General features: G+C 40.5%; 2 long non-coding RNA genes across 2 annotated transcripts in view; one reads left to right on the top strand and one right to left on the bottom strand.

Moving 5' to 3' along the window:
* Positions 1-12,761, top strand: part of LOC110179847 (uncharacterized) — a 118,539-nt gene extending 105,778 nt beyond the window's left edge. The window contains exon 3 of the long non-coding RNA XR_015272014.1: positions 12,045-12,761. This is a non-coding gene — a long non-coding RNA (uncharacterized LOC110179847). The remainder of the gene's footprint in view (positions 1-12,044) is intronic.
* LOC147643500 (uncharacterized) overlaps positions 1-23,240 on the bottom strand; it is a 39,418-nt gene extending 16,178 nt beyond the window's left edge. Inside the window, exon 1 of the long non-coding RNA XR_015272015.1 lies at positions 22,464-23,240. This is a non-coding gene — a long non-coding RNA (uncharacterized LOC147643500). The remainder of the gene's footprint in view (positions 1-22,463) is intronic.
* Positions 23,241-27,609: the final 4,369 nt, after the last annotated feature.

Here is a 27,609-nt window from a genome sequence, read left to right as displayed (position 1 = left end):
GCTCTTTGGGCTCTTTGGGCTCTTTGGGGTGTGTGCAACGAACCAACATAAAAAGTTATGAGTGTCTTGTGAGTTTTGTGCCAAAGTGCGGTTTGTAAGTTACCCCCACCCGCTCTGTGGTGCTACCTGCAACTTCTGGCTCTTACCTCTGCCTCTTTTCGCTACTTGTTCAAAATTTATGCGGTAAATTCTTAGCGCGCACTTTATGTTCGAAGCAAAAGTTAGGGCTACGTGTAGGATCCACCGACACTCCTCCAGCTCTAGCTCCTGCTCCTGCTCCTGCTCCTCCTTCTGCTCCTCCTTTTGGTGGCCACAAAACTATGCCAAGTGTCTGAGAGTCTCGGCTTCCAGGGACTGACTGGGAGCGGATTCCGAGGCTCTCTCTTTCTCTCTCTCCTGGCAAGGTGATAAATTCCTGGTGCAGGTTGTCCAGGAAACGGTTTGTATGGGATTGCAATAAAAGGTTCTTTTTAAAGCTATGGGAATTGGGCATTCCTTCAGAGGAAAATAAAGATCGATCTTGTCTTGTGTGTGTTTTACTACACTTTTTGCATGATCTTTGCTGTTCGCAATGAAAAACTTAATGTCCTGGTAATTAGTGGTCTTCGGGGCACTCTACACACATCTGCGCTTTTTTACTGCCCCTTCAGGACAATATTTAGAAGCTGTTAAAAATGTTAATTTGGGTCTTAATTAAGTTTGTAATAAAAGTAGAGCCCCAAGGCAAAAGGAAAAAGAGTTTTTATAGTCTAAATGAGTTAACTTTAGACTTAAGACTAAAGGTTACTTTACCACAACTTAATTTTTTAATAAATAAGCCAGAGAATATATGAGATTTTCACTTTTAAATAATAAAATAAAATTGATTGGTTTCTGTAACCTATAGAAAAGAGAGCTCTTCCCCCTTCCTTTCCTTCTGACAAATTTAATTGAATGCAGCTTCCCCCACACACACATTTTTTTGTGTGTGAATATCTATCTGTCTTCGCACTCGTCCTTCCAGCCAAACGTGTGGGTCCTGGGCCGTCCTTGCTGTCCCTGCCGTCTGTTAAGTGCCGCGACGCAAATATTATTAAAGTTTTTGGTGCGTTTCAGCGTGAAATTGATTTTCATACGCCTGCTCGGCCACAATCAAATTGCCGAAGCATGCACACACGTTAAATAGCACAAAAAAAAGGAGGAGATATATAGGATGTGCACACTCGCATCTGCTGTGCATACGCACTGACGATACCCTGTAGGTGCTGCGTGTGTGTGTGTTTTTAATTTAATAAGTGCAACGGTGGACCCTCGATATTCAAATATCCTGAACCCTTTACCCCCTGGCTTTGTTTCGATTCCTTCTCCGGCATGCAAGTCACATTCTCGATTGCCAATCAGCGTACAATTGAAGCAGCATTAATATGAAAGGGGATCAAGGGAGGAAAAGCCAAGCAGAAACAAAAAAAAACACAGGCAGGTGGGGAAAAAGAGATTTCCCGTTGACATTTAACAAAAAATATTACAAAAAATATATGTATACATGTACCTGTGGGCTTGGCTGGTTAAAAAGAGTGAACAACGACTGGCAAATAACAAACACAGAGAGAGAGATTTGATTTTCATGCACGTATACCTGCGTCAGGTGGAATAGTGGCTTAGTTGAGCGGAACGTGCATGCGGTTGAGGTGCAGCTACCAAACTGGGTAAATGGGTAATACTCTAGCCAGGGAAATGGGTACACAAATCGCTGGAAAAGCGAAAGAACCAAGAGGCTATGAGCTATGAGCTCAGAGTTGATGCTTCTTTCAACTCACTCGGAAGCAGAGTTAGCGAAGGAAATCATTAATGACTTCCTCTGCCTGAAAAGGGAGTTAGTACCACCCAAGAGAGCCATTTGGTACGCGCTGTGTCTTCCTTTCAGGAAATCAGCCATAAGCCTTAAAAAAAATATAAAAGCAGACCAAGTTTTATTTGCCATCAGAAACTAACCCCTTTTCGGTTTTTTGTGCAAAAGCCTGATCCCTTCAATACCGGAAAAAAGCCATCTCCAGCAGCATTGATTTCAAATAGAAGCACCATAAAATTGTGTGTTTTTCTCAACCCAAATTCAGGCAAAAAACACTGGCACTGGCCAACGGCATGCAAATGGCTAACCATCCTCAACCCCCCTCCCTTGCCACTAATCAAAACTAAATGCACAAAACTAATGCCATTAATTCCAGTAGACAAAATCCGAATGCAAACGTTGAGAGAGAGAACGAGGAGGAGTTTCGCTCGGCTTTTTGGCTGCCATAATTGACCCACATCATTAGCCCAAAGGAAATGAGCTGCTGCTGCTGCTGCTGCTGTTTGGAGCTCCAAAAACTGGGTTTTCCTCTCTTTTTTTTACTCTGCTGCTTTGAAGCTTCTAAAACTACAAATTACTCGACGGTTGAGGGAAACTGAAAATGAAAATGATGCTGGAGGGTGGTGGGGGAAAAGCACCGACTTGAGCGCTTGAAAAAATTTTATTTTGCCATACTTCAAATGAAATTATCTGCACTTTGAATGGGGAAAGGGGGAGAAAGGATGACTGCAGTTTGTTGTGTGCAGCTGTTGAAAAAAAAGGGGGTCATGTGCATTCTGCATTATGCATCCTTCTTATGGCAGCAGCTCACGCACACACTGGCAATTTGAAAGGAGAGAAAGGAAAGTATAGAAGGAAGATGAGGCGGGCAGCTGACTCCTTGTTTGCACAGTCCAGTGCAGGGCATCCAAAACCCACAAAGCCCCTTGAAGTCCCCCGATGCTTTATGTGTTGTCCTTGCCTTGGCAGGAGCTTCTAGCTCCCAGATCCTAGCTCCTAGCTCCTAGCTCCTCTACAAGCACAAACACAACCAAATTACTTTGCATAACCATGCAGCTTCAATGGCAGTGTAGTCTGTGTGTATATGTGCTTTATAAAGTAAAACAATCCTGGCGAAAACGAGAAACTTGGGACTTCATGATGGGGCACTTAAACTAGTTCAAAAATTTTTCCTGCTGCTCCGTCAACGGCTTTCTTTTCGCCGCTTTGCTATCATGTCAACCGAGGGCACATGTCCACAGGAGCAGGAGCAGGAGCAGGAGCAGGAGCAGGAGCTAGAGGAGTGGGTTTTTGTAAATAAAAACAAGCTATGCCACCATATATGCCATATATGCTATATATATATACATATATAAAGAGGAGTTAGGGAGCGAAGAACACCTCTATGCGGGTTTTGTTTATGGTCTGGGGGTCTTGTGTGTAAGCATTTTATATATATTCCAGGACACTGGGAATGAACTATACTTTGCTTTATGGCACCCCAAAGTACACAGTGTCTGCTGCAAGTCCGCACACACTCACAGACTGCACACTCTAGAACTATCCTGCTGCGTCTGGCTTCGATTTTTGTTGACCTTACTCTCGAGGCTAGAAGCTCGCCTCCGTTTGCTCGAGAGTTTGTTTTCACACAGAAGTTCACTGTCAGTGGCGTTGTGCTACCCTGGGATCCCTGGGATGATCTCGCAGCTGGTGCCACTGCGGGATCTATGAACCCGAGGTAGCCCAACCCAACCAATTACAAGTAAAAAACTTTCCGCTAGCATAATTCCGTCCAGTTCGCTGAGTATTTTCACTTGGCTGCTCCTGCCAACACCTTGGGTCGAGGGTCGAGTGCCGAAGGGGTTGGGAACCCTAGTTCTCCATCTAACCCTAAGCCCTCCGGCTGAGGGAGCAACCCAACCGAAGCTATTTGTATGCAAACCTCGGTGTTCTAGGAGTTAGAGGGTTGAAGAGCACCACGCCCACAACTGGCTCAAGACTGTGAACCCCGCTCTCGGCTCAGCATCCCCTTGGCACCTTTGGTAAAATATATACCAAGGAGCTGCTCCTGCTGGTGCTGGTCCTTCTTCTCCTCCTGAATTTACCTTTAATGTCATTTTGTTGCATTTTTATTTATTTATTATAGTGTCGCCTCCTCTAGGAGTTGCCTGGCTTCTTCATCCCCGCCCCGTTCGAGGATGCAGCTGCTCCGCTGCATCGCACGGGTACTTTGTTTGGCACTTTATTTATATTTAAATTTGTACCTCAAAGAGTGTTTAGTTTCGCCTTGAGCTTAACTTATTTTCCAACGCTCGGAAAAGTTTTATTTTCTTTCCTCCTGCTCCACCTCCACCTCCTCCTCCACCTCTTCTTTTTTTTTAACTTTTTTGTGTGTTTTCTTTGCTTGTGGCCAAGAAATATTGTCCTGCCAGGCGAGATAACTTGTTGTCGTCGGCACAGAAAAAGAGACAAAACTGATTGTCAAAGGCAGCACCTGATAGCCAGCTTTCCTCCTCAACCAAAGCCAAGTTTTCGGCGCGGCTTCCTGTTCGATATTCAAAGAGCTTCTCGGTCAGAAGAGGAAAGAGAAGTTGGCTAAACTTTTTAATCAACTACAGCTCAACATTTGCAGCTACTAATTCCTGGCCAAAAACGGGCAACCCTGTGGCCCCTGTTGGTGCCTTCAGAGGTTGCCATTTCATAAACTTTAATCGAAATGTTTTACTTCCAGCAACGAGCACAAAACTTTCGCCACTTGCCAACCTGGGAGATGGAGATGGAGATGGAGGAGGAGTGAGTGTCTGTCACCTCGTGGATCTCCCAATCTCCCAGACTCACTCCCTCCTCGGTCCCCCAATGCTAGCCTGGCGCTTTTTCACTATTTATCATTGTCAACTTGAGTGCGACGTTTGGCGCTGCCACTGATGTCGCGATGCTGCTGGGGATGCTGGAAGGGAGAGCTTGGATGCTGTGATGCTGGGATGCTGGGATGCTGGGATGCTCGGCAACTGGTTACTGGTAGCCGATGCAGGCGACGCTCGCCGGTCTCCGTTGATTTATCTTTCCGCTAAGCAGATGTAACATTATACGCCACAAATACATCCGCCATCCGCTGACAACTCTAGCTAGCCCAGGATGTGCCCCAGAGATGTGCCCAGGGGTGCAATATTTCGTACGTTGTCAAATGGGCAAAAGGAGAGACCCAAAAAAAACACCCAAAATAACTCAAACCCATTGGGTCGGTTCTCAATGGTCAAAGTTTTGCAGGAGGAATCCATCTGAGGCTGTGTGTGGCTACCTGAAAAGAGGTTTCGATGGAACCAGTGACATTTCATGTTTTTTTTTCTTCTGGTAGCGCACATCATCAAGGGTGAATTCGCTTTTGTTTCATGGTAAGATGAGACATCGGGAAAAATGTTAAACACCAAAGGGAAGTCCCTAACTAAAAGAGTCCTTTAATTATTAGGAATCGTTTGGAGAGACTCTTGTAGCTAATTTATTATACTAAAAGATCACAGATATTTGTGAATTAATTAAGCACCTGTGATATATTTAAGTACCCTTAACTTTAACCTACAAACAAGCTAAAAATTTCCTTTAATTTGTTATACATTTTAAGGCTTTTACTTCCTATATCTTTACTAGTTTAACAGTCTTTATACCAAACTTGTGGCAGAGTATCACCACACTCGCATACTCCAGCTACCTCCCCCGAAGCCATAACATTCTCTTTATCTCTGGCTGGTGTTTAAATTTTTTAACAATTGCCGCCAGCAGCAGCAGCAGCGCAAAAATGTCGAACTAAAAAACGAAACAAAAATAAAAAAGAGAAGCGAGCGAAATAAATATAAAAAACTTCCCAGCAAAAGCGTCGGCAGGTCAAAACCTGGGCACGGCCTGGCCAGAAAGAGACTGTCCGTCGGTAGAGATTCCATTCCGGAGACGGAGACGGAGCCATGGACGCAGACAGTCCAAGAGACTCCTCTCCCCCCACAACACACAATGTTGTTGTTGCTAAGAGTATTATATTTATTATTATTTTGCGATTCAAACGAAGTGATATAAATGTGTCACGTTTTGCGAGTTCACACATAGTCCGCTCTGGTCCGCTTTTGCTTCACTCCTCTGGAGATCTAAAGATCTCCACAGACACCATACAGGTACAAAAGGTAAGGCCAACAACAATCAGCTAACACCAACACCAACGCCTCCTTTTGTTTTCCAGACCAGCCCCTCCTCACGCTTAGCTTTACTCTGATTTTGAATACCCTTTTCTGGGGAGTATCTTCACTAAGACGAAAATGTAGTAACTAAAGAGGTTTAAGGTTGAGGTTTTGTACTATGTTATTAGCTTTAAAAGAGGGTAAATAATTAACTCTTTTAGTCTTACATCTTTCCTTTCTTCACTAAATCTAAGATATAGTAACTAAAGAAGTTTGAAAAAAGGGTATATATATTTCTATTATAGTCTTTAGATTACCAAATCTTTTCTCTAATTAACTACCAAATATATTCTTTAATAATTGCTTCTCAGTTATTAATGTTCATTATAAAAATATATAGCGGAGCTCAGTCTTTTTCGAACTAAATTATTAAGAAGGGTATTCCCAACTTTGGCACAATGATTCAGTTTTATTTTGTGCTCTGTTTGGTTTGGTTTTTCCTCTTTTTTTGATGGGGGAATTTTTGTTTCTGTTTCTTTTGAAAGTTTGCGCAACAATTTCGTGAGCGCTGGAAGATGATTTGTGTTCCGAACTCGGGCTTGGACTATGGTAACTTGGGACTATGGCCGGCCACTGGGACTGACTCTCCACTGGCTCGATGCCCCATCTGATACACGTCCAGCGGGCGTTTCAACCAGTCCCAGTTCCCCTCTGAGACCAGCATCCAACAGCATCCAGCATCCAGCATCCAGCATTGTTTGGACTTAATTCTGTTGTTTTCTGGACTCTGCATTGTGCTTGGAGTCAGACTTGGACTTGGCTTCTTTGCATTATTCCTGGCACAGGACCGGACCGGGTATCAGTTACTGCTGATCAGCATTAGCACCTCTGGTGGAGGCCTCGCCTCGTGAATTGCTCGTACGTGTTGGTTATGAGGAAAAAGGCCATTGTGCATCCCAGAGATACATCGTCGTCGTGGTGTGCGAAATTATGTGCCATCATTGGAGAGGGGAACCCAAGGGGCGGAGAGCAGTGACTATCATCTGCCGGTGTTCCAAACTTAATTCGAGTCGGGCCACATCGCTGGATTGATCCATGTGTGTGCCAGAAGACTCCAACGCGAACTGCATCTAATTTGTGATAATCTGTGGGATCCTACAGATACTATACTGAACTCCAATTGCAATTGGACTAGAGCAGTTGTGGGAAGATTTCCGAAGAAGCTCCGCGTGCAGCAAAAGGCGAAGACAGGCAGATGGGAAAGGTGTTGATAGTCGGCTTAATTATGATTATATAATGAAAATGATTGCACAGAGAAACAACATATGTATACGATGGTGTAATTCGACTTGAAATGAACTGATTACTTCACTTGATTGGTAGTTATGGAATATAGGGAAGTGTTTTAGTGATTGGAGATTGATTTATCACAGAGCTGAGTTACAGTTAAGTGGCAAAGAGAGAGGATATTAATACATATATTAAATGATTGCAAGAAATAATAAAACTATAATATGATTTTGATTAAATGTGAAAGAGGAATGACATGTAATATTATAACATTTATAGTTTTATAGAACTTTGTATAATATAAATCCCCTGAAATTCCAGCTTGCATTCATTTATTTATAGAATTGTCTTATCCTTTTCAAGGCTCCTTACTAAGACATCCTCCCACACACAGCTTCAATCCATCTAATCCGCTCCACTTTCGCCTTCACTCGCTCGATTCCAATTGAAATTCCGTCAAAGTGTGTTTAACCCAAAAGGAACCCAATCCCAGTCCCACATGTGGCCCATTATAATTGGGCTTAAACCAGCTCCGCTCAATCCCAGGACCTGTGTGTGTTGCCTTGGCAGGCAGACAAACCGCAACCCAATCAACTTTCTTGCTGCCGAACCCCATCACACTAATTGTATGTCCTGGCGTAGGCTTTTTTCCATCCTCCACCCAAAACGCAAATCCTGCAACCCTTCGTCCTACCTGTCGTTTTATTTTGTAATGCAAATCTTTTTGCTTTCATCTGCTTGTTATAAATCGAAAGCTATTAACCAAAAAAAAAAGGGAAAGAAAGTAAAGGGGAGAACTCGAATTTCTATGCCAACTGTGAGCCCTTCGCCCCCAATGTCCTTTGTGTGTGTGTGGCACGAGTGTGTGTGTGTGCTCGTGTTATTTGCATTTGAATCATTCGTTTGTGCGAAATCAGATTAAATCGCATAATCGAATCTGATGCGGAGGCCGCACTATATAGAAAAACGATGACAAAGAGCCAATGCAGGCGCAGGAGCAACCAATCAGATGGACAGCCAAATAATAACAAAAAAAAAAGAGAACAAGAACAAAAAAACAAGTAAATCGGAAAAAGAAAAATTTATGTATTGTATAAAAAATCAATAGCAATGGGGAGGCATTGAAAATCCTATGCACATAAAACCGGGCACGTACAAAACGTTTCTGGCTCCTGGCAAAAAAAGGAAAAACCCAGCTCCCGAAAAAAAACAGAGACAAGGTGGGGAAAAAGCAACCACAGGAGCTACCAAAGTTATACCCAGACACATGCGGCGGGAAAATACTTTTCAAAGTGAATCAACAAAGTCGCAAAAAAAAAAAAAAACAAGTAAAAAGGGTTGAGACACAAAACTCCTGTTGAATCCTTTTGGAATCCCGGCATTTCTTTTTCTCAGCTGATCGGGAAGTTGCCCGAAATTTGGCTTGTTGAAAATTCAAATTAACTCGATCATAAAAGCCAAGATGAGACCCAGTTCGGGAGGAGGGAAACCCTTCAAAATCCGAACCATCATCCCCTTCTACTTGTTTGCCTTACACTTTACGCTACATTTTTAACTTAAAATTAAGTTTGTGTGCACGTAGCAAACACAACAATAACAACAACAGCCAAAAGGAAAAACCTTTTTTTTTTCCTTTTGATTTTCCATTTCTTTTTTGGCCTGGCTTGCACTTTTTTTTCTTGTGTTTCCTTATGCCGCCTCAAGTGGCCTCAAACAGCATTCGGAGTTCGACTTCTTTGGTCGTCTTGGTTTCTGTGAAAATAGTTCGTTAGCCTTTCCAAACCCGCCTCCAAAACCCCCATTCGCAAAAAGGGCAAAAGACTTTTCCAAGTCCAAGGGGGGGAAGAGGGGGCGAGGGTGGAATGATTGGTTTTGAGCGAACCAAATTATTGGCATTTACTTCTCGTTTTGACTTTGTGCGCTGCAAAAACGTCACAACTGAAGCATCTAATGCGCTTACCAAGCTGGGGCAGTGAAGGGGAGTGCGGTGCAGGAGTTCATGGCCCAATCTTAATGCCGCCTAATTAGCAGCCTGAATGCGCTAAGACTACAAAAGCAGCCAAAATCAGCAAAAGCAGCAGGCAGGACGAACGATAGAGAGAAACCGAACTCTCTCCCGGGAACGACGGAACGAAGGAACGAAAGTTTTTGGCAAATTGAAAATGCGCAAAATGACTTTGACCAAATCCCCGGTGCCAATTGGCAAGTTACAATAGCCAAAGCCAAGTCAGACTGGTTGGAAAATGCTGAGTGAGCGGAAAATGCCACAATGAAAATGCCCTGCAAAAGAGCTGTTAAATCGCACAAAATTCTGGGGGAATAGTTTTTGGATTGATGCAATAATTGGATGGTTTTTTTTTTTGGAGAATGATAAGTTGGTTAAGAGATGGTTTTCTCGGGAGGAAAGGAGAGGTTATAGAAATGAAGATAAATTATCTATTAATCATATTATAGCATAACTATAAATATTGTTTAAAGATTCAGGAAAAGAATTCAGATCATTTAGCAAGCTTAAAGAATCTTTTGATGGTGTTATATACGTAACTAAGTAAATACTACATATCCTAGTATTTGTAATTTTAGTTTAGATATTCTTATAATTTCCCGATCATTCTCCCTTTTTCCCTCTTCCCCCCCTTCCCTTTAGAAAATCTGTTAATTTTACCACATATGGCTTACCTTTTCCAGCCTGGATCCTCTCAGATCAGTTACATTATTTGCCAACTCGCAGTTTGCCAATTAACTAAAGCCAAAAATGTGCATCGCCTTTTACCCTGAGCTAATCCCAAACTCCATTAAACCGAGAGAAAGAGAATTGAAACATCGAAGTGAGCAGGCGATCTACATTTATGACATTTCGATTGTTTTCCCAATGATTTGCCAGCTCACTGGATGACCCAGCGAAATCTAAAGCCAGGGGAAGTATGTATATCCTTTTCGGTAGGTCCTGTCAAACCCCCTGTCAATGCCATTATACCCCGCTCTGTGAGTATGTGGCAAATCCGATCTGAAAACCAGGCAGAAGCATCTAGCTTAGCATCCATCCCCTGAGAACACATTCCCCGAACATATTCATTCACCCCTCTTCCCTCCAGTACTCACTACACTCAGACTCGGATTCAGACTCGGGATCCTCAGCTGTTGTTTTGTATTCTTCTTTTTTTCTCTGTTTTGTTCAATTTGAATGATTTAACATAAAGCGAAAAGGTAAAACCGAGCGGCAGAAGGAACACCCCTTGCTAAATCTGTTGTGCTATTGTTGCTTCTTCTGCTTTGGGCCTTATAAGTGCGATTTCGATTCTCCAACTCCGCAACGCTGAATGCGACTCCTTGCAACACGCGGCCAGAAACTTTAACAACCAACAACAAGCGCCAAGCGAACGAACGAACGCGCGCAAATAATTTCAATCGTCGTGAATCATGAATAATTCAAAATCATCATTACCAACACCTTTTGAGCCGGGGCCTGGGAAACAGGATGAGCGGCAAACGGGGCACTGTTGGGGGTTCAGCACGCGGAGTGTTGCCCAAAATGTTCACACTTCCCAGAGGCTGGCAGCAGCAAACAACACAAACTTTTGCTCAATCTGCAGTCAGCGCTTCGAGTGGACAATGGTGCGGGTGCAAGTGAGGATGAGGATGAGGATGAGGGTGAGGGTGAGGGTGAAGATTCGCGGAGCAGGAGCAGGAGCAGGAGCAGGAGTTGAAGTTGGAGGTGTAGGGCAGGAGATGCCGCTCAAGTGCTAAAGTGAGGCGGATTACCAAACCAGCAAAAGCAAAAGCTGAAGCTGAAGCTGAAGCTGTGTAGCAACCACCAAAAGCGTTGACTACTTGTGCAGCACCAAAAAAAAAAAAAAACACAGAAACAACAACTGAGAGGTAACAAAAGCAGAAAAAAAATATATAGTAAGGGGAAAGGTTACTCTCAAGACCGAAGCCATAAATACCTTTTGAAGGTATGAGTGCTTCAAACCCTTTCTTTTCTGATTTAATTATTATAAGTGCGGTAAGGACAAGATAGGTAATAATTCAATGAAACATAAGAAAGAATAGGGTTAATTATTTAGGAAATTTAATAGGGAAATCATAAAGGTTAAAGCAATATCGGGATGCAATTATTTATTAGCTTTCTTGATTATTGAAACCCTTAAAATATTTTATGGTAATTTTAATTGAAAATAACTATTACCAAGAAAAGGCACTTGAAAAGATAGATTAGATATTATTCGTATGTTTTGCAATTTAATTAAATAAATCATTTGTTTTTGTTTTTTAATATATTTAAGGAATCTTATTAAAATTTAAGGTTATTTATTACCCTTCTGTAAAATCTAAACTATTAGATATTTTATTGGATGTTTAATTTAAAAGAACTATCACCAGGAAACGGTCCTTCAAAAGCTAGTTTAAAAATATCTTATATATATTTTCTAATTTAATAAAATATAACATAAAACCAAGAGATTTTCATTAAAATCTTTAACTTTAAGATTATTTATTACCTTTCGGCATAAACCCCAACTCTTAGAATATTCTAAAGTATATATTATCTATCTATCTATATATAATACCTATCATAAAGACAAGGCACTTTAAAAGCAGCCTTAAATACTATTCATATATTCTCTAATTTAATCAAATATATTTTTCAACCCAGAGTTTTTTAATATATTTTAAAAATCTTTAATAAAATCATAACAATCCCTAATCCCTAAGTTTAACCATTAATATTTCCTACTCTTTTCCCAATCTAATCTCTAATTTTCTCTCTCTGATATTTCTAGCTCATGTCAAAGTACCCTGTGGAAGGGTATCAAAAAAAAAGAAACTGAAACAACAAATACACCCGAAACAACACCTCCGCCCCCTTGGCACGCCTTAGTTTAAGGCAACCGCTGCCGCTTCAGCGTCTATTGTATTCCATCGTCGAAATATGAGGCACGACTCTGGCATTAAACTTCAAAATAAAAAAAAAAGAAATAACAAAAAAATAAAAATAAAAACGAGCGCTGCGAAAATGCCAAAATGCAGCCATGGCTAGGACTCTGGTGTTGGCCAGGCCAAGAACAATAAAATGAGCACAACACCAGGGAAAAATACAAAAAGGCAGGAGAAGCGAAAAGATAAGCAGACGGAGGAGATGGACGATGGATGCTGCGATGAGGATGAGGACCAAGCTGGATGGATGCTGCTGCTGCTGGGAGCCACTTCAGACTTGGGATGTGCAAGTGTTGGCCAAGAAATAAAAGTTGCTGACCTTAAGCCAAGTCTTGGGTCTTTGTCTTTTGTCTATGCAGCCAAAGTAAAGTTTTATTTCTCGTGTACTTTTTTTCTGCGTTGTACTTTTTAAAAAGGATATGAGGCAAATACGGAAAGTTGTAGCAAGCTGCAGCAGCAGCAGTGGCAGCTGTTTAATAAGTTCAAGCAATTAAAAGTGTTTTCAAAGGTGCTGCTCCGCGGAGGAACTTCTGCCAGTCGTAGACATTAATAGGCGCATAAAATTGAAGTGGTTGGAGGAGGACCAGGAGCAGGAGGAGGCACTGTGCACCGGCTTATGGCGTTGGCTTAACGATGTGAGGATCATAAAGGCGGCTTAATGATGCCACAAGAGGATCTCGAGTGGCTTGGAGCCTCTCCTCCTCCGCCGTTTTGTTAGCAAGCGGATCTTGCCCGCCAGATAAGTTGAAGGTGGCCCAAGCACGATCCATGTCGTACAGCCATTAATGCGGCTCACAGCGTCCTTCAGCTTCAAATTATTCTCTCAACTTTGAGTTGAGAATAAATTGCCGGCCGTCGCTTCACTTTCCGTTTCCAAAATATCAAAGCCACAGACTCCTCCGGCCTCGGGTACATTAAAAGTGCCCCGAAAACAAAATCCCACATCAATTTGGGTCATTAAAGTTCCGAAAAACACAACGAAAAAATCCAAAACTTTGCCGCCAAATGCAGCCATTAAAAGTGCCAAACAAAATAATTTCGGATGGAGGCAACAACAACCAACTATTAAAAAAAAGGTAGAAGCATAAAAAGTGCACACAAAATCAAACATAAAAATTAAATTAATGGCCTAAACACTCACCCGCATCTACCCCAAAAAACTTTGTTGGGAAAAAGCTTCAGCCAAAAAAAAAAAAAGGTTCAATCCGATGGCATTAAAATTATGGAAAAAAAGTAAGGGAATATTTATTTGAGCTCTGCCACTGCCGATATTTATATAAATTGGATGTTTACGAGGATATTTCCCCCGATGTTTGTTTATGACCGGACTTTTATACGGGCCAGCTGGACGGGCTTTAACCCGGAGACGACCCATTCCCCACCAGCCGAAGATAAACGTTCCCATCGCTAATTTGAGTCTTTGTCACGTCTTACCATATGGAAATATTATTTGTAAATACTTTTATGTTTCGTACGTGACCAGGACGAAGGGGGAGAGTCACATATACCAAGTCCGGATACGGAGTACGGAGGCATGCGAGTATCCTGGCCCCGGGGTCACTACGGCGAGAGAAACCCCCGAAAAGACACGACACTGGAGTTCGAGTTTTGCTTTTTATTGTGGCGACGAAATCAAATAAAGCGCTTCGAGTGGGTGCGGAAGCACAAGTATGAAAAATGTATATTGCAAATCCCTCCAAGAGGCAGAAATGTCATCGTAAAATTGCCAGACGGCTTAGCGATGGGGAGCAGCGAATAAATACAAATTATTTCCAGATGACATATCAACTGTGCGACTGTTCCTTCGCCGCTCTGCTGACACCTTAAAACCCAAAATGCGCTTATAATACAAAATGTTGCGTGTGCCCCCTTGAAGGAGCAAAGTCCTTTCGCATAAGAGAACCAAAAAAATAAAGAAAATAAGCGGAGCCCAAATCCAGACCGGTACAAATTGAAACGTTGAAGAAATTACAAAACTCACCCGGTCCAAAGGAAGTCGCAGAATCAGGAGGACGAAGGACCGAAGGCGAATCGCAACTGTCAGTTGCCTGGGCTCCCCGTCTCAGACGTCAACTTAACGTGAATAATTGTCTAAATCCCAACGACAAACACTTATTGTCCTGGATTAGCAGGCAGTCGGCGAAGGAGACCCAGAGAGATAGGAGGAGACGATGGAGGACCAGAAGCCCAAGGACTGCGTGTAAAAAATGAGTGGCAAAAACTTTGAACAGTTTTTGTTTGCACTTTTTTTCAGGGAATAGTTTGGGCATATTAGTTGAGTGTTTAAGGTAAAACTCTAGGTACTAAAGCTAAATGCTAACCAAGCTTAACCAGCGAATATCCTCAAGTGATATATTACCATCTCCTTTTCGTATATATTTGCCAATTAGATTGCTTTAAAAGTTCACAGAGCATTCCCTAGTCGTGACCCCCGAGTTCTTTTCCATTCCAGGGTTTTCCCCAGGTGGCTGCTGAGAGCAGACCGAACCGTTAAGCGTTTTAAATTTAACAAGCTAGCTGGCCAGGATATCCACCATAGACTCGAATCAGGATTCGAGTATATAACAAAGAAGTTTCAGCGGCATCGCAGCTCCTTTGCCTTCTGTTTACCTTCTGCATTTCCTTGCGTTCAATTAATTTGCTCACAATTTGGTTGGCAAAGGAGGGGGTGGTGTAGCTATATATACATAGAGGTATATATCTCTCAACTCAAAGACAAAAAGCAAACTTTAAGTAGCAAAAGTAGCAAAGAAAAAGAGAGAAAACCATAAGGGAGCTGGCAGTCGGGAGAACTCAATATGTAAAGCGGCATTGTGGAAAAGTTTCACCGGGAATGAAGAGAGAAAGAGATCCCCTGCGGAGGCGAAAGTTGGTCCAAACTATCCGTGAAACCCCTTCGCAAGTCGCAGGACTCAGCTGCCAGCAGCAGCTTCAGACTTCTGGAGTTTCTCCTTCTTCAGGAGCAGCAGCAGGTGAGCATCGGCAACTTTTCGATTTCATTGCTGACATGGCAAAAAGTGCGTTTTTCAGACCGAGAATGCATTATGGCAGCAGCAATTGCAATGGCAACCCATGTGTGCCAAGTTATGTTCAAGGAAAGTGGGGTTAAGTATCCTTCGAAAGGATTCAGTCAGGCAAAGGTCTTGAAAGTCTCACAGCTTTACTAAGGTTTATAAATGAAAACAATCATATATTGTATTTTCTACTATAAAATATAATAACCAAACCCTAGTCTTCAGGGAATAGGGTTAATTTTCAAGGTAACTATCGTATGTTGTTAATTTTGATACCAACTCAGACAGAGGACCCTAATTCCAAACACTCTGAAATCATGCTTCATTAACTTCATGACCGAAATTTCTTAATTAAAAACGAGTCCAGCAGCAGCCGTCGTTGTCGTCGGGGATTGCATTCAATCCAAATACAATCCAAATTCGTTTACAATTGCCAGTTGCCTGCAAAAAGGATTAGTTTCACATTTGTTTACCTCTCTAACAAGAAGCTAGTCGAGAAACGAAAAAAGGGGCACCAAAAATAACCCCAGACCCGAAACCGGTTATCAGAGAGAGAGAGTTGGTTCTGGGTTTTTCGAATAAAGGACGAACCTACTCTGATATATGAGCACCCTGGCAGGGACGAAACTTATACCAGAGTCTATGCAAATCTCGGGGGCAGAAAGGGACAAAGTTTTTAACACACCGTGCAAAGCCTGGGCTCGGACAAAAAGGATATACGAGATGATATATATGCAAATGCCATTTGAGAGGGTCGTTTGTGGGTGTGAGGCAAGAACTTTGCTGCTGCTGCTGCTGCTGGTAATGTCCTTCAAGCCTACAAGGGGTCCTGTGCCGAGCTTTTAAAACTTTCTAGCCTGCCGAGGAGCGCCGCCTTTAAGCACAACGAATTTCAATTAATAGCCAAAGACAGACACACACACACCGAGAGCCAGAGCCGAGAGCCATTTCCTGCCAGCGTCCCTTAGCCACGCCCACATCCTGCCTGCCTGCCTCTCTGCCTACTGCCTCCCTTCGGCACTGACACTAAGCCCAAAGGCTACAATCAGCTCAGCTGTGTGTGCGGACCACCAAGTTCACTAGACAATTTATTTTTGCTTTCGATTTTCCAAGCTGTCAGTTCACGCTTAAATGCGCACAGTTCAATTTAAAATGGGTAGCCCAGGACATGCACAAGGATACGCCTCTGTCAGTTTGCTCTGCCGCTGTATCCGTGTTTCTCTGGGCATCTTCTCCTATGCGTCCTGTGCAGTCGCAGTCGCAGTCGCAGTCTCACTCACAAACTGGGTTAAGAGGTTGTTATCCTTATGCCGTGTTTTTGAAAATAGGCAACTCCGCCAGGCAGTCATCCTAACCGCCCCTGGTGGCCTGTTTGTGATGCCCCTGCCTCATATCCGTTGCAGACACACGAAACGTCCTGGCTGCCAAACCGCAGAGGGAGCGAAAGGGAGAGAGAGAGAGAGAGAGAGAGCTCTCTGCGTATCTCTGTCTCTCTGTGATGATCACAAGGATGTTGCCTCGTGATGATGAAATTATGAGCGTGCAAAAGCATTTGCATTCATTATGTATGAATTTTTGTACTCATTCCCTAGACTCTGGTATGCTGCTCTAGAAATTAAACTAACGCCGCTCGTTAGTCTCAGTCGCAGGTCCGGATGGGCTGTTATAAGGCTATAAGGCTATAAGGATATATATGGTTATGGAATGGGTTGCGAGGAGGCTTAAATGCAATGCCACAAAGCGTTAATGGTTTCTTTTTTTCGCATTTCTTTTGCAATTTTCATTATTATTTACACTTGGTAATGCGTTTTGCGTACGCGAGTTTCTGCCCGAATGAGGTCTTTGTAGGGCATAAAATAATAATATGGTATTTGGATTGCTAATTGAAGGAGCGAACAGAGCTTAAGAAAATAAGAGCAGTCTTGGAATATATACTAATATATTAAATTAAATTAATATAGTAAAAAAGGTTACGAGTTCATTGAAATGCAAACGAAAGTAAAATGTAAAAAATGTAAATGAAAAGCCTTCTTAAAAGCCAAGTTTATGAAGGAATTAAGAGTGTAATCTATAAAAATATGTATAAAATGTTATTGAAAACACCAGAATTTCATTACATTTAAAGTAAGAATATCTAAGATTTACCTAGATAACACAATTTCATTACATTTAAATTAAGAATCTCCACGATTTACTCCTTTCAAACAGAAATAATCAACTTAAGTTTGATAAATCACTTTGATAAACCTCAACGATTCAACCTAATATTAAAATTCCCTTGAGTTTGGCATTTTCTTAGGAGACAGAGGCCAATAAATGAACCATTTATAACTTTATTATCGCCTGGCCATTGTTGATAACTTTCTTTTTGTGCCTTAAATGCATTCAAATTCTAACTTTTTACACAAGAAAAATGAGGAAAGAGATGCTCCTTCTTGGCTCAGGTCCTGGCGTGTCCTGGTAGCAGGCGGGCCACTTTTTTTCCTTGTGCTAAATGATTACACTTAACTAGATTTGCATATATTTAAACATTTCCTTATGCGCACGCAACACGAATTGTGTGCACGTGGTTCTCAGGACTCGCTGCTCCGCCTGAGTCCTGCCTCAGTGTGTGTCCTGTGCACAAAAGGATTATTAAGGAGCTTCATATGTAAATGAAAACCAAATGCACACGACGACGACGACGACGACGACGACAGATGAGCAGAGCGGAGTGGAGGCTGCCAAGGAGGCAGAGAAGCGAGACAGATAACCTGGAAGCCACAGTTTGGCAAACACAGGCAGGAGCCAGAGCCAGACACTGTTTGCCCAAGGATCCAGGGGGGAGGGAGGGAATCCTGGGCTACCTTGCCAGTCCCGGCTAGAAAGTAGGTGAAAGCCAGAGGCAGACGGGAAAGCCAAGTGGAGTTTCCTCATACCCATACCCATTCATTCGCCTCGTTCGTTGGCCCGTAATTTATGCTTAAGATAAAGTCCTTGAATAAATACATGGAAAATCCTTTGAAATTGAAATTAAATACGAATATCATCTTTTTTTTATACATATACATATACGAGCGAGACAGAGAGAGAGAGAGAGAGAGGGGGAGAGAGAGAGAGTTGCAGACAAAAGGCAAACGGGAAATGAAATTAACATTTGAGTGCGCTTTCCCAAAATTAAACGAGACTCCCAACTGAGTTGGAGTGAGTCCTTCCTTTTTGGGGTCGGTATTTATTTATTGAAGAAGCTTTAGATATGTGAGCCATCTTATTTAGCATTTTTGGCATTTTACTCGGCTTAGTTTCGTAGATTGAGTGTGCGTGTGTGTCTGGGAAAAACATTTTTCTTAGCCATTTGCCATATGAAATTAATTTTACAGTCAGCAAGCAGCATGTGCAGCTTTCTGTGGCAAACTAAGCCGAGAAGCAATTTAAGGCGAATTTATTTTTTAGAGGGGAAAGGGAAAAGGAATGCAGAGTGTGGAGTTTTGGAGTTTTGGGAGTGCGGCTTTTGTGGTTACCTCTGGAAAATTGCAGGGAAATTGGAGAACGTGCCACTGCCGAAATATATTCTTTTAATCTAAGGCGTTTAGAAGGAGAGCACTAAATCGTAATAAATTGAACAAGAACAACGACCCACAAACTGTTGCATTTGTATCCTTTCCCCTCAAATCCTTTATTTCCATTGTCTGAGCTCAGAGTTTTCCAAAAATTAAGTTGTTTTTCGGCTCTGAGCCTTCATTCAAATTCAAATTTAAATTCTAGTTAGTTGTCTTTCTCTGCTCCCCAAAGAATTACATATTAACAATCCAATGAAAATGAAAATGAAAAGCTGATTCGTGCACACAAAGAACGAATCAGCTTTTCATTTTCATTTTCATTAAAATTAATATTAATTTTACCTGAACACACACAGATACACACATTGGTTTAAATTGCATTGCCACAACCGAAAAATCCCATTCAAGTTGCATTTCGTTGCAGTTTTTCAGCTTTGGCTTTGGCCAATTGGCTCATATAAATTGCATTGGATTTTTCCCAAGCGTTTCCCTCACAGGCAAAGTTATATTATTGGAAAAACAAACATATTTGCCGTTCATTGCTGTGTTAAACTTTTGTTATTGCATTTTGAATTTGCGGTCGCATTTGGGAAAGGGGGGAAATTGAGGCCCACGGCCTACGGCTTGGACATAGAAAAGCAAAGCACAAAAATTAATTATGAAACATTGTGCAAAACTGTGTAAATATCTGTGTGCAATGGCAAATGCAAACAAAGCAATTCATTCTCTCTCTCTCTCCTATCGACTGACATCCCAGGTGAGCTTCAAACATTTAAATGGGATTTGAAAGTGATTTCCCAATCAATGCAAATAGTTTACAAAACATTTCAAAAATTGGCACACACACACACACAGAGAAATTGAAATAGATATTTTCCATAAGAATTATAATAACCTGAGGGGGTTTGGTTGACTGACAATCCTACGGAATATTATGCTGCAAATTTCAACACTTTTCCCCGGAAACAATGGCAGAGTGGAAATTTCGAGGGAGGCGCGAAAATAGATACATCATAGATTCTGTTACCTAGTCAATTTATATATATCTGTATATATATATATGTATAGAAGAGGCAGCGATTTTAGTGCCGAACCGAGAGAGCGAATCAAAAACCATCGAAAAGTGTCTAAAATGTGCAATTCGAGTGCGGGTTGCGAGGGCCCCATAGGCTATATAAATTTCAATCTATCATTTATTTAAGTCCTAGGCCAGCGCCGGTCTGGGTTTGGTCCTGTGCCTGGTCCTCGTCCTGTGCTCCCATTGCCATAAATCCCCATCAGAGATACGCGTATATTTATTTACTGCAGCCTCTCTCCAACACAACAGATACTGAACGTTGGGCGACAAAAATTGTAGCCGAAAAATAAAATAGCAACGTTTTTCCTGCCTCCTGCCTCCTGCCGCCTTGTTTCATATTTTATTTTGGATTTTTATTTGTTCTTTTTCTAGTTTTCTCTTGTTCATTTTGCCTGTGTAAATATTTTGGAAAATGCGTTTTTCTTTACTGCCGTTTGCTACTGTTGTATCTTTTTATACACCTCCACATCCTGCGCAATGAAAAAGGATTTTTTTATGGTTAAAATATTTGTGTTGCTCTCTCTCTCGGCGGCAACCTGCTAAAATATTTATGACAAGCGAACCGGCATACGAATATTTCAATATAGCGAAAATAAAAATTCTTCTTAATGTTTGGTTTGTAATTAAAATAGGTCCAAATTGAAAATGCCCCCGGAGGGTGGATGGAAAAAGGAAGGAAGGAGGAAAACTGCAGCCTAAAGTGGCGGTCGTAAGTAGCCCAAATGAATTTTTATTGCCGTTCATTAGGCATCGAATCAATCAATTGTATGGCAAATCAATAAATGTACATATATCCCCGATCGGAATGAGATCATATAGGGGTGAAAACTACTCGAACTAAGCCGGAAAAACCCTTAAATGAAAGGGAAAGAAAGAATATTGTATTGTATATTGGGGACCTTCGACACTGTGTCTGTGTGTGTGGGTGTGTAAGTTTCCCCAATGAAACTTTTAATTACCCGCTCTCTGTTTTTTGGCTCTCTTTCTCTGCGATTTCCATTCTCTATTCTCTTTTCTCTGTTTTCCATTCTCTGTGTTCTCTGGTCGCCTGCATTCGGCAATTCCAATTAAGCTATCATATTCTTGTCTCGGAAACTTTCCCCGAATCAAAACTTGTGGCATGGCATCACCATCCGTCCCGGTTTTCCGGGTTTCCCCGCTTTTCTTCTCTGGCCTAACAAATGTGTTCAATTCTGGTTCCCGGGCAGCACAACAAAAACTTTATCTTAATAATTTTAGCATATTCCATAAGTTGTACATTTTCTTTGGAGTCAAACTTGTGCATTTGTATTTCTCACGGAAACTAGACTATATTTTTAAGAAACTCATAACGAACGGGGGGAAATGTTATAGGAAATGCAAAAATCTGACTGAAAGATCTTTTAATCTTTGTACTTTATTAATTTATAACAATGAAATGTAGATAATGGGGTTTTAATATAAAGTAAAATCATTTCAAAATACTTGATATCAGGTTTAATATCAAAAAATTCTTTACTAAAGCTCTTCTTAAAACGTTAATTGATTTGTAAACATAAGTAGAGGGTTCTATTTAAAATTTAATCAAAACAAACATGAGATATTCAATAGAAAATCATATTTAAACCACACATTTATGAATTAAAAGATTTTATCTCACATTTAAAATGGATTTAATGAGAATGTATACGTTTTGAAAGCATTTATATATTTATTTAAATAAGATAAGCTTCATATTTAATCATGAACATAAGCTAGCTTGATTAATATTTTGATTTCTGTATACAACAAATTATTTATTTATAAATAAACTAAAAGAAGGTATAAAAAACGCTCAGCTAAGCAAAATATTATCTTTTAGAATGCAATATTTTAAAACATGAATTTCTGTAATAATATTATATTTTCTATAAAATATCTTTATAATTTTTGAATTGGAACAATACTTTTATGACTTCTTTTTATGAGGTTTAAGTATTTAATATTGTTTTTTTTTTTTATTGGTAAGAATTTTATAGTTTCTCTGTAATATTTTCTCTAAATTCTTTAATAAACATATTTTAAAAGTTCCCCTGTAATTTTCTTTTTGAGGATATGCGTCAGTGTCCTTCTTGCTGAATGCTGCACCTGCAGCACTTTTCCCGCTACTTTTCCTTGCCCTCTCACCTATCCCTATCCCATTTTCTTTTGTGGCCAAAATGCAGAATGCAAATTTGCGAAAAAACTCTAAAGAGAATACACCCAAAAAAAGAAAGAAAAACTGAAAAGCAAAAGGAGGAGTAGGAGGAAAAGGCGGAAATACTGATTGAATGGCATTCCATTGAAGTTGATGGATGCATTAAGAGGTTTCCCGGAGCTTCGAGCGACTCCTCTCACCCACACACACACAGAGAGACACACTCTGGGACACAGATACGGGGGTTTTGTGGTAACCAAAAACACACTCACACACAGAAGCTTGGAAAAGGGATATGGCAGGAGGAAAACGGAAAAGAAGAAGCGCAGAGAGCAAACCGCCTGCATGTGCAAGGCAAGGTAAGGCACATATCTGTATAATGGATTGCACTTAACATGCCACACACAGCAACCGCAACAGCAGTTTCCTCCCCCCTCATTCCCCCCTTGGGCCATACATCATTTGCACCAGAAACTCACCTGAGACTGAGGCTGCCGCCGATGCTGCTGATGCTCCTGATGCTGCTGCTGCTACGTATATATATGTATATCGAAGCTATAAAAAGCGTCGTAATCCCGGCGTAACGTAACGTCTAATCCTTTTGTTTACGCTTATGCTAATCCCGCACTCGCACACAGTCGCTCTCGCAGTTGCTGTTGTATTTGCATTTGCATTTGCATTTGCATAGAGTGAAAATTTAAATTTCGGCACACATTACGTGGGCGGGCATCATGACGTTACGGGGCCCCCTTTACCGCTATTGCGCCTATTGTCACACGCACTCCCGCACACACACACACACGCACAGCTGCTGCCTCCCGTAACGTAAGCCGTAAAGCGGAAGCGTAACGGTTCGCGTCGCGTAACGTTCAGCCAGGCGTTGCCGTTACGTTGCTTAAATGTCCTCAAAATCGCAGTCGCAGTTTACCGGTATATTTTGATTTAATTCGCCAATTGTGTGTGATCCCCCGATTTGCATACAAATACCTCAAAACGCGCACTTTTTTTGAAACCGCCACCTACAACGCTCTTGAATTTACATATTTTTCAAGCATAAGCTTAAGTACTGGCATAATATATATATATTTTACACTGTTTCTCTGTATTATTTTCTCGCTTCGTGTTTTATTTTTGGAGTTTTATTCTCTGTTTTGAGTTTTTGCTTTTCGTGTCGTCGTATTATCGCTGGAAACTGTTTGTTCGCTCGAGAGCACGCATCCGACGTGTGTACCGCTCGGAGTTGGAAAAATAACTGTATTCGCATTCGACGGCACCTGGCTAAGTCACCTCGGCCTGTGCCAAAGAGAGAGCTCTCCCATGCTCTTACTCTCTCTCTCTCTCTCTCTCTCTCTCTGTCTCCCGCCTTTGTTTACAACGCTCTCTGGCAAATGCCGCTATGGCAAGAGAGCGCTCTCTTAGTGCGCCGGCGCAGCAGAGTGGAAAAGAGAGCCGGCGGGCGGGAGGGCACTTAACAGGGCTTTCCCAACAGCGGCAGGTGCATCAATCTGTTAGACTCTGTGTGTTGTTTACGGGCAAATTGAAATGCCAGACGTGCAATTGGAAATGGAAAAGGTTCAAATGCCATGCACGTAGGCTAATTACCGCAATGTAAACACAACATTTCAGTGCCGTGCGCAATGCAAATTAACATTAGACAAAAGGCAATTGTTTTTTGGCCGCCGGAAAGAGGCGTCCTCCCCTGAAGCACCTTGTGCTTTATTAATTATGCTTTTTTTCGGCGGCTATTTAATATGCCAGATATGAAAAGTCATTCAGGAAATAGGTACGCGGTTCGGGAATATATTAATTTTGATGGCTAGTGAACTTACCAGATTTCATTTATAATTTCCTAAGAAGTCCGCACCTTGATTAGGTTTACCGTTGAACTTTAGCTGGCTTAAATTTTCCAAGAGAAGAAACCGCCGCTGTAGTTGCACGTTATTGTCGTAGGTTAACATGTAAACAGAGCCTCTGTTATTGACGGCCACTGTTACTGGATTGAAGAGCACTGTTAAAGTTAATCAATGATTGAATGAAAATTGAAAGAAAGAAATTCAAGTTAAATTTAATTAATAATTAAAATTAACAAATTATTATAAGTGTAAGAGTAAAATAAAAAACAAGAGAAATATATTTTAAAAGTAATAGAACTTAAAACTAGTTTCAACTCTATAACTTAAATTTCTTTCTGTATTTTGCAAGTTCTGCCTTTTTAGTTTTGGTTAAAATGTAAATTAATCCAATTCACTGATTCCCCTCCACCTGTTGGGCAACACTCTTTGATTTCTCAATTAGCATTTGCACTTGCCCCCCAACTTCAGTAATTTAAAACCTGAGCTGAAGCCAGAATTAAGCGAAGCCTCAAAAATGTCTGCATTCCAAAGTCAACCGCAAAAGCTCTGTTGTTTACTCGCCGTTCAACTTTGTTGATTTCAAATCAACTTCAATTTCATTTTCAATTACATTCAATTTCAGTTTCAAGAGCTAACCGGTTTCTCTCACTTTACACGCTCTCTGACACTCTCCCTCTCTTTAATGCTCATGTTTATTGCGCTCTTTACAGCCTCCGAGGCAATTTCAATGTCACAATTACTGAGAGTGCGAGAGAGAAAGAGAGTGGGCAAGAGCTAGGGACCATGTGAAAGAATTTATTACAGAGTTCAAAGCATTTTACAGCAATTGAGGAGCTGAGAGTCTTTCTCTCCCACCCATTCATCTTCTCTGGGAACATCGAGACGAAGAGAGAGAGAGAGAGAGAGAGCTGCTGTCGAAATGGTACATTAATAAATGAGTGTTATATGCTTTGTCCTAGTTGACTTCATGAACATTCATTCATTCATTCATTGGATCCTTTGCCAGCTCCTCCCCCCAAAGGTTCCCCCGGAAAAAATGTCCTTTTAAATGGCTTTGCCTTGTCCTCCTCGGCGGCTCCTTGTCGCCTTGTTAATTGCCTTTTTTATTAACTAAATTGTGTATATTTAATATTATTTATTATTTATCAGGCGCCTCTTTCCCTATTCATTCCGGCTTAATTTATTTATGTCACCTTTTTTTCGTCTGCCTTTGAGCATTTAAATTATTAATTATTTCAATGTTATTTATTTGTATTTTCCTTTATTTTTTTATGGATTTTTTCTAGGGATGTGAAGCGATAAGATATTGATAAGCTATTAACTTACATACATATCGAGAATGGATCGAAAAATAAAATATGCTTAAATACTGCATATAATTAATATTATTTTTAAACATTAAACACAAATATTTAACACTTTTAAAATGTAGTATAAGTGGCATTTAAATTACTAATATTATTTCAATAAAATTCTGTATATTATATTTTACAAATTGAATAACAGAAAGAAAGAAATCTAAAAAGATAAAGAACTCGATAAATTTAAGTACAAATCGATAAAATTCGATAGATAAATATCGTTAGCTTTAAGAATTTTTAATTCGATACTCCTCGACCATCTTTAGTTAATCCCCACTGTACTAGTCTTATTTTTGTTGTGTATTGATTTTGCAGTCATTAGTTTCCTCGCTGTTTGTTTTACATTTTATGTGCATTTTTAATTAGCTGACAGCATTGTTGTTTTTCCCCCTCCCCCTCGTTCCCCCTCCCCCTCATCTCGTCCTGATTGTTATTGTTGTTGTTGCACTGCTGCCCGCTGACCTTTGACACACTCGTAGAAAAACAGTTGACAGTTTATGGCCGGCTTTAATTGCTTCCATCGCGCCGTCTCGTCAAAGTTAATGTAAATGGCTTGTCAATCAATCAATTGATGGCCACAGGGATCCCCGTTATAGATTTAAGACCTTCACTTGTTTTCCATTTTTTTGTTATTTATATTTTTTCGCTAAGGGATTAGTGCCGGAAAAAGGGATCGGGAACCATGGAAAGGCTCCCAAAGGGAATAAGTTAATACTAGAGATGGAAAATTGGAGCTCAAATATATTTGTTTTATACTGTAACCCAGAAAAGAGTGTTTATGTTTGGCTTTATCATAGTAAAAATTAAGAATATATACAATATAACTTCCATTAAACAAGATCTCTTATATTAAATAACATAATATAAGATTCTTTTCTGAATACTCTACCGAGAATACCCGCATACTGCTCAAAATACCCATCTCCAAAGATCTGTATCTTTTTGTTTTGAGTAAAATCTTATTGTCTGGGATTTCTCCTGGTATCATAACTAGATTGACAGATCACCACTCGAATATGTCCCTTAGGCACCAGGGGTCATTAGACCCTGTCCATTATTATATTGTTGTGTTGACTCCTGAGGGTCATCCATCAGATATGTACAAGCAATGGGCTCAGTTCACGCCCTCGGCTCGTTCTCTCTCACTCGCACTCCGCAGGGCACGAGGCACGATCTACCTGTTGCACCTGAGTGAGCCCACCAATCAGAGAACGCCGCACAGGTGATTTCCCAGTTTATTTCTGGCCTAAGGGAACGGGTTGGCCAGCGATCTTTGGTGGAATGAAGGCGAAGATATATTGCGAAACAGTATTACTATGAACAGAAAGTAACTATATACAGTAATTGACTATGATTAGTAATATGATCAGTAAGTATCTATGACAAGTAAGTAACTATGATCCATACGTATCTATGACCAGTAAGTAACAATGATCAGTAAGTATCAATGGACATTAAGTAACTATTACCAGTAATTATCTAGGACCAGTAAGTAACTACGATAACTATGACCAGTAAGTATGTATAATCAGTTACTAACTTTGAACACTAATAAACAATGACTTGCAACTTTTGTAACACAACACAAATCTGAGACTTGGGCGGTAGAAGTCACTTCGTTCCGGGGATGTTATAACCAGTTGGGAATCATATGCACGGATGTGCGAGATTTGTTTTGGAGCAAATTTAAGCTATATGAATGAAACTATGGAGTTATTCTTCCATATAATTTTATTAGTATATAAATCGGAGCTTGGCGAATCGGTGGACTATATATATACATATATATAGCTGCCATAGGAACTATAGGAAAATTTAAAAAAAAATAGTATAACTTTTCCAGTTCAACATATTTTCATCAAATTTGATATATAGCCAATATATAATAATCTAGAATTTTGTGTAAAATTTCTTGGACAATCGGACTACTATAACTATCATATAGCTACCATACAAACGATCGTTAAAAATAGAGGAAATTGCAAAACGGTGAATGTAATTAAAGCAGACATTACCTAACTGTTTTTTAACATAAATATATATAATTTATATTGTATTAATTCCTAGTGATCGAATTTCAATCTGTAAGGGTATACAAACTTCGGACTCCTTTCTTGTTTGTTATAAAAGATACAAGATACAATATCTATTTGTTAATAAATAAGCTTTATATTTATTTTATCCTGATAATAGTGGTATTTATTGATATATTTATTAAAGAGTTTACAATAAGTAACCCGATATTTGTTCTTAAGAGCATAAAGATACATTATTAATGTTGATTTTTTATACCAACAACCTTCAAATAGGGCTAAGTTCTGTTTTCCTTTATAAAGACTCATAATTATATCTTTTTTTTTTGGCTTTCAAAGAAATCCCTTTAGGTATATAATATTCCTAGTACCTTTTAA

Source organism: Drosophila serrata, unplaced genomic scaffold (assembly GCF_035046125.1).
Source record: "Drosophila serrata isolate PLE 108 unplaced genomic scaffold, ASM3504612v1 contig_272, whole genome shotgun sequence".
NCBI lineage: Eukaryota > Metazoa > Arthropoda > Insecta > Diptera > Drosophilidae > Drosophila > Drosophila serrata.
This window is presented reverse-complemented; position numbering and strand designations above follow the sequence as displayed.